This window comes from Ursus arctos, unplaced genomic scaffold (genome assembly GCF_023065955.2).
Source record: "Ursus arctos isolate Adak ecotype North America unplaced genomic scaffold, UrsArc2.0 scaffold_9, whole genome shotgun sequence".
NCBI lineage: Eukaryota > Metazoa > Chordata > Mammalia > Carnivora > Ursidae > Ursus > Ursus arctos.
Window position 1 is genome coordinate 60,169,802 of NW_026623111.1, and position 7,671 is coordinate 60,177,472.

Genomic DNA, 7,671 nt, shown 5'->3' on the forward strand with positions numbered 1-7,671 from the left:
CGATCCCAGAACGCCGGGATCACGCCCTGAGCCGAAGGCAGGCGCTTAGCCGCTGTGCCACCCAGGCGCCCCTAATTTTTATTTTTGAATCAAAATATAAAATCAGAAAGGTAACTATTGTAAGGAATAGGTTGAAGTAATATTTTCGTCAGAACGTATCCAAAGGAACAAAAAGTTTTACTATATTGTTTTATTTTAAAAAATAGAAGCGTCTTAAATTTGGCAAAGTAGAGAGAGTAAGAACAACAGTGAAAAATTTAAAGAAAACAATGACCCATAATTCCTTAAATAATCACTTAACATCTTGTTATACTTCCTTTTTTTTCCTTTTCTCTATGTGGACGTCACCTTTTTCCCTGAAATAGAGTGGCTGTGGCCATATTGGGTTCAGAGTAGAAGGGAGACTTCTTGGCTCTGGCAGTTTCCCACATCACCAGCTCTTTAGTCACTTCCTTTTGGAAAAAGGCAACCAAAAACAATTACTAAGTATTTGCTGAATGAAAGGTCTAACACTTTCTGTATCTCATTATACGTTACATAAATTTTATATTATTGTTTCCTAAGTTGATAATGACTTTAATGAAAACTAATTTATACATTTTTTTTTAAATAGAAAAAATCCAGCATTTCCCAAAGGGCAATAAGTATATACCATTTAGTGGCACAAAAAATGAATTTTAATGGTAAGTGAACCACATTTTAAATTAATAGTAAAGTATACCGTTACTGTATCATAGAAAAATGTAACATATAAAGACCATGATTTTATGGGTATCATGACATGGATGACATTACAATAGGTGATTATTTGTAAAGCCCATTTAACAACATTAAGTAAATTGTATAAATATGTAAACTGCTTTCCAAAGCGGCTATCCCTATTTTACATTCCCCTCTAGCAGGGTAAGAAGTTTCCAGTTTCTCCACATTCTTGTCAACATTTGGAACTGTCTGTCTTTTTTTATTAAAGCTATTTCTAGTGAGTGTTTAGTAGTCATACATATTTTAATTGAGAAAATGAGTTTTTTGCTGAGAAAGTATTTAGGTATAAATGATAGTAGTTTTTAAATACGATTGCAAGCTGGAGCTTGGATACTATGAAGCTCTACAGGTAGAGCTAGAACTAATGCAGATTTTAAAAAGAAGCAAATTCTGGCACAAAGTTAAACAAAATTTCAATGCTGTGGACTCTATTGAGTGTGTTTACATCCAGCTGTGTCCATTACCATCAATGGAAATTGACTGACTTAACCAGAGAAGGAATGTGTCATAAGGATTTGGGATGATTCACAGAATCTAAGAAAAAGTCAAACAACTGGTATTGGGAAAGGATAGGAAGCAGCTTATGGAATCTAAGTGGCAGGAACCAATGGACAGTTTCCTCAGAGAGCTACTAAATCAGCTCTGTTTTCTGACCTTCTGTCATTCCACTCAAGATTTAAGTTCTCAAGGCAGAGCGTCTACTTGGCCTAGTTTAGTTTACATGCCCACTCCTTGGTCAGGAGAAGACAGAATTGATCATCTCACCTAAAGTGCATGCAGTAGGGTGAAAGAAATTCCCCAGAAGAACATCAAAGTGTTTTTACCAAAAGAAGCAGCTACTGCGTGCTGGGCAGGAAAACCAAATAGATGCCCACTACATTAAGTCACTACAGACTGGATGGATATTTAGGAAGAATTATGAGCACAGATCAGAGGGTCCACAAATCTCTAAGGCAGATTCATTCCTTGAATTTTTATTAAATGTCTCCTGTGATTTCTGTGAAATCAATAACTATTATCTCTATGAGCTCAGTATTTGTTAGTCAAAGTATTTTTACACACATAGCAAATATTTTTTGAATGCAGAAAAAAATGTTGCCCATTTATTTTTTTGGAGGGGAGAAATGTCAGTTTCATTGTGTTAAACATAAATATAAACACATGAACAGATTCCCATGGTAAAAATATTCAATCAGACCAAAACTGTGAATCCCCCACCCAACCTCTCTGGTGGCTCCATGTGAATCTTCTATACTTATGCAAATTCTCTTCTCACATCTAGACAGTTAACTGCCTGTTGACATATGGATAAAAATCGATCATATTATACTATATTTAATGTTTTACAATTAACTTTTGACTCAACAATCTCTGGAGCAACATAAAAACTTTTCAAAAATATAGTAGTCGTGGAATAAAGATGTATGTTACCAGTTCCTATTGATAGACATTTAGGTTGTTTTCCAATATGTCATATTGATGAACATCATTGTCATGTGTGTCTTTGTGAGTATGAGCAAATACTTCTCTAAGGTAGGTTGCTAAAATAATACAGTGATTAAGAGCACAGACCCTGGAGTCGAACTATAAGGATTCAAATTCCAACTCTGCTATATACCTGTACATTGTTGTTATTGCCCAGTATTTTTAAGGCAAGTTTTATTGACTTAAAACCTAAATTCAGAAATAGGAACACCTTGATGAATTTTCCCAAAGCGAGTATGTACCTGGCACATAGATCAAGAAATAGATAATACCAGCACCCCAGAAATCCCTTCATTCCTTCCATGGAAGCTACTATTCAAGGTGACCAATATTATGACTTCTAAGACCATGTATTTGTTTTATCAATTTTTAAACTATGTAAATGGAATAATAATTATGAGTATTTTGGGGGGAGGTCTGTGTTCATTCAACAGTATGTTTATGAACTTCATCATATTGTGTGTAGTTGTAATTTTGCTCACGTGCTAATTGCTGTAGAATATTCCATTGTGTGAATGTATCACAGTTTTTCCATTCTACTGTGATGCATATGTGGATTGTTTACCGTTCGGGGTATTACAAATAGTGCTGATATGAACATTCTTGTACATTCTAGTGAAGTTTTAGGGTTACGAATAATGCTTATTAATAGCCTTGTCCATTTCTTTTCGTGAACATATATATGCATTTCTGTTGGATATATACCTAAGAAGTGCATTTACTTGATCATAAGTTAGGTATGGCACAAAGCTAAACAAAATTTCAATGCTATGGACTCTTAAAAAGTAGTGGTGACCTTCTTATTGAGTGTATTTACGTCCAACTATATCCATTACCATCAATGGAAATTGACTGACTGACTGACTTAACCGGAGAAGGAATGTATCATAAGGATTTGGGATGATTCACAGAATCTAAGGAAAAGTCAAACAACTGGTATTGGGAAAGGATAGGAAGCAGCTCATGGACTACAAAGCAGCTTTATAGTCGATAATGCTCAACAGTTTTTCAAAGTAGTTGTGACAATATACACTCTGAACAACATGTAAGAGTTGTACCTCCTCCATGTCCTTGCCAATAATTGGTTTATCTTTTTCATTTCGACCATTTTGCTGAATGGACATTGTCTAGTAATATTTGAAGAATTTTTAAATTCCTTTAGTAGAGGAAACAATTTAGGATATCACTCTCCACAGATTAAAGTTGTAATTTGGTGATCTAGAGTTTGCTGGGATTTATAAAATAATTTTTTCTTAAAAGATTAAAAGGTGCTGGAAATAATGATTTTATGATTCCAACAATTTACTGGCTTCATGGGAAGGAATTAATTTTGTTTGGATTATCCTATGTAATGAAGGGTTCTCAGACTCTAGAACCTGGGTTTGAACATTGCCCCCCTTTAAATCTGAATCCCAATATTCAATAAAATTAGGCCTTTAAAATTTTAAAAGTGTTGTTTCTGGTACATTATGCAATTTCAAATATTACTATTCAACCTAGAATTAGGACTGCAAATTCATGGCTTACATTCTATCATCCCCCATCTCCAACCAGGCAAATTGTAACAGATGGTGTGAATCACAGAATTCATTCCCACTGACTTCTACATGGTCTCAGATTTTTTTTTTCTCAATCCAGTGCTCTACACAGTCACACTGTTGATTAGAAGTGTGGTAGAACATTAAGACACCTTTTTCATCCTGTATCTCAAGGTACGAGGTAATTTGCCGAGTCTTAAAATTTTCTCAAGTGCTGCCATATTTGTCAGCCCTATATTAGGCTAAAAGAAATGAGTCTCATTCTTAGAAAGCTGTAATTTAAATCTATTACTTAATCATAGTGATTGAGGAGCTGGCTGGCTTTTAGTTTAGTATTGTTTCATTTTTAAATTTTCTTTTGTCTTTCTATTTAATATTTAATCAAAAAAATTTTTTCCATTTGGACTAGTAAAAATTCTGAGAGGTTTGCTACAGCTTCATAGGTCAAATTAAGTTTTGCCTAGAGTCACTTTCCAGATCGGGTACAGAAGGGGGGAAACCAAGGAAAGCATGGCAGTTTCTGTGTAGAAGACACTGAAATCAGATTATGGGAGGTCTTTGGCAGCTTCAGTTTGTGGGACACAGCACCCAGAGATATAGGTGCTCTGTAGAGAAGCTCTAGGAATCTGCAGGGGTGTCAAAGGGCTTTTGCTGTTTGCTAAAGAGCACATGCATAGAATGAAATGCCATAAGGTCAGACAAAAAGCTGTTACTGGGGAACTGTAAATTGGACAATTCCCAGAGCTTACACATGGGGGAGAGACATTTGAATTTTCGCCACCAAGAGTGGCAAGACTTTATTGAAATCTTGGGTGCTCAGTAGGTGCCTCAGAGTCATGCCTTAGAATGGATCAAAAGGACTGTAAGTAAAGGCTACTCTAGACTAATACTAGCAAAGTTTAAAAACAACTTAAAAAGGATCAGGCTGATTAGCAAGTAACTGCCTGCCAAATTCAACACTTCAAATGAATAAAACAAAATCTAAAATCTTAACATAGGATTTATGGTGTCTGGTATCCAATAAAAAATATGACAAGCAAATAAGCAGGAAAATGCAAAGAAGAAAATCAATAGGAACTGATTTGAAATGACAGAGGTTAATGTAGTAGCAGATAACACTGAACTTTAACTGTTACACATATGTTCAAGTACGTAATGGGAAACATGAACATAGTAAGGAGAGAAGTGGAAGATATTAAACAGAAGCAAAGGGAATTTAGAGCTATAAAATTCGGTATCTGAGTGGGAAATTCACCTATGGATTATCAGCTGATTAGGCACTGCAGAAGAAAAGAATAGTGAACTTGAATATACTGCAATAGAAACTATTCAAATTGAGCTACAGGGAAAAAAAAAGTAGTAATGAAGAGAACACATTCTCAGTGACCTGAGAAATATTTCAAGTGATCTAATGTATATGTCATTGGAATTCCTGAAAAGAGCAGGGGAGAGAAGCAAGAAGAAAGAGTTGAAGGAACAATGGATTAATTTTTTTTCAAAAAAGGTGAAACCTGATTCCTAAATCTAAGAAACTCAACAAATTCCATGCAGGATAATAGAAAGGAAAACTTATAAGGCATATCATATTCAAATTGTTGAGAACGACTGACAAAGTGAAGCTCTGAAAAGCAGGCAGAGAAAAAAAAAACATTAAATACAGGGGTACCAAAATAAGAATTACTACTGATTTCTTGTCGGAAATAATCAAGCCAAAACAAGGAATGGAATGATAACTTTAATATGCTTTTTTAAAAAGTTAATCTAGGATTCCATATCAAGTGAAAATATCCTTTAAAAATGAGAGCAGCATAAAGACATTTTTGGGCAGACAAAAGCAAAGAGTTTATTTCCAGCAAACCCGAATTACAAGAGATGATAAAAGAAGTTCTGGAGGAAGAAAAATGATACCAGATACAAACCTAGTTCCATACAAATAAATGAAAAATGCCACAAATGGTAAGTATGTGGGAAAATATGAAAGATTTCATTTTTTAAAAAGATTTATTTGAGAGAGAGAGAGAGAGCACGAGCAGGGTGAGGAGCAGAGGGAGAAGCAGACTCCCTGTTGAGCAGAGAGCCCAATGCGGAGCTCTGTCCTGGTACTCCGGATCATGACCTGAGCCGAAGGCAGACACTTAACTGACTGAGCCACTCAGGTGCCCCTGATTTTTTTCATTTTTCGTTAAAAAAATTACCTTTTAAAAGCAAATGTAGTAACTGTATGGTGGGGTTTATGACAGCTGGAAGTAAAATATATGAAAGTAGTAGCGTAAATGTTGGCGAGTCCCATATACATGTTCACTTCAGCTGGGTACAATTTTCTGTGTTCATCTGGTGTTTTTTAGTACATGAAATAACACATAAAATCAAAATTTAAGTTATATTAAATTTTTTTGTACTGTGTTAGAACAAATTTGCATTGTCAAAAATAAGCATTATAGTAGAACTGACTGTACAGTTCACTGAGTATGACAAAAGTTTATACTCATGTGACCGTGATGAAAATTAAGATGCAGAACATTTTCATCACCTCAAAGGGTTTACTTAGTGCACTTTATACTAATTCCTGCCTTAGCGTCAAGCAACAGTAGATTTGCGTTCTGTCACTAGTTTTTCTTACTCTAGACTTTCATATAAATGGATCATATGATGTGATGCATGTATTTTATGTTTGGTTTCTTTTGCTTAGAATAATGTTTTGAAATTCATCCGTGTTGCTGTGTATATCAAATACATTGTTCTTTTTTTATTGCTGAAATATATTCCCTCATGTAGGTATGCCAAGTTTATTTATCCATTCAACAGATGGGTATTTGTGTTGTTTCCAGTTTGGGGCTATTATGAATAAAACTTGTGTGAATATTCATGTACAAGCTTTTTTTTTTTTTTTTTTTTTTTTCTTTGTGGACATTTGCTTTCATTTCTCTTGGATAAATAATGGAACTGCTAGGTCATATGATAACTGACAACTTTCTTAAGAAACAACCAAATAGGTCTACAAACTGACCTTACCATTTTATACTTCCACTGGCAACGCCTTAAAAGTTGAAATTACTTCATACACTTAGTTGGGTTTTTCATCTGTTTAATTTTAGCTATTCTAGTGGGTGTGTAGTGGTATCATTGTGATTTCAATTTGCATTTCTCTGGTGACTAATGATGTTGAGCTTCTTTTCGTGTGCTAATTAGATGTTCTCATATCTTCTTTTGTAATTAGAACAAGGTGTCTGTTCAAATGTTTTGCTCTTTAAAAATTGGGTTGTCTTACTGAGTTATAAGAGTATTTTATATAATCTGGTTTCAAGTCCCTTGTAATATATGTGTTGCAAATATTTTCTTCCAGTTGTGAACTGACTTTTCATTTTCTTAGTTATGTCTTTCAAAGAGTGGAATTTTACAATTTTCATATCTATTTTATTAAAGTCTTGTTTAGTTAATGCTTTCTGTTTCCTAAGATATCTTTTCCCTTCCCAAAGTTGCAAACATTTTCTTCTATATTTTGCTGTATTACATTTCATCTATAAGATTATAAGTTTTAAACTTCATTTTTAGGTTTCTGAGTTATTTCAAATAGATTTTTTTGCCTGATAAAATGATTGAAGTGCATTTTTTCCATGTAGATCTAATTTTTCTAGCACCATTTGTTGAAAAGACCATCTGTTCTCCCATCTTTGGCACCTTGGTCAAAATTAATCAATCATATATATATATATAAGTATATTTTTGAACTTTCCATTTTGTTCCACAGACCTGTTTGTACTAATACTGCACTCTCTTGATAACTGTAATTTATGGTAAGTCTTTAAAAGCAGATAATGTAAGCACTCCAACTTTATTTTTTAAAAAATTTGTTCTTGCTATTTTAGGCCATTCGTAGTCCTATATA

General features: G+C 34.1%; 1 protein-coding gene across 1 annotated transcript in view; it reads left to right on the forward strand.

Moving 5' to 3' along the window:
• Positions 1–7,218, forward strand: part of MRPL1 (mitochondrial ribosomal protein L1) — a 108,837-nt gene extending 101,619 nt beyond the window's left edge. Inside the window, exon 11 of the mRNA XM_044388142.3 lies at positions 614–7,218. The gene's annotated coding sequence lies outside the window, so the exon portion shown is untranslated. The remainder of the gene's footprint in view (positions 1–613) is intronic.
• Positions 7,219–7,671: the final 453 nt, after the last annotated feature.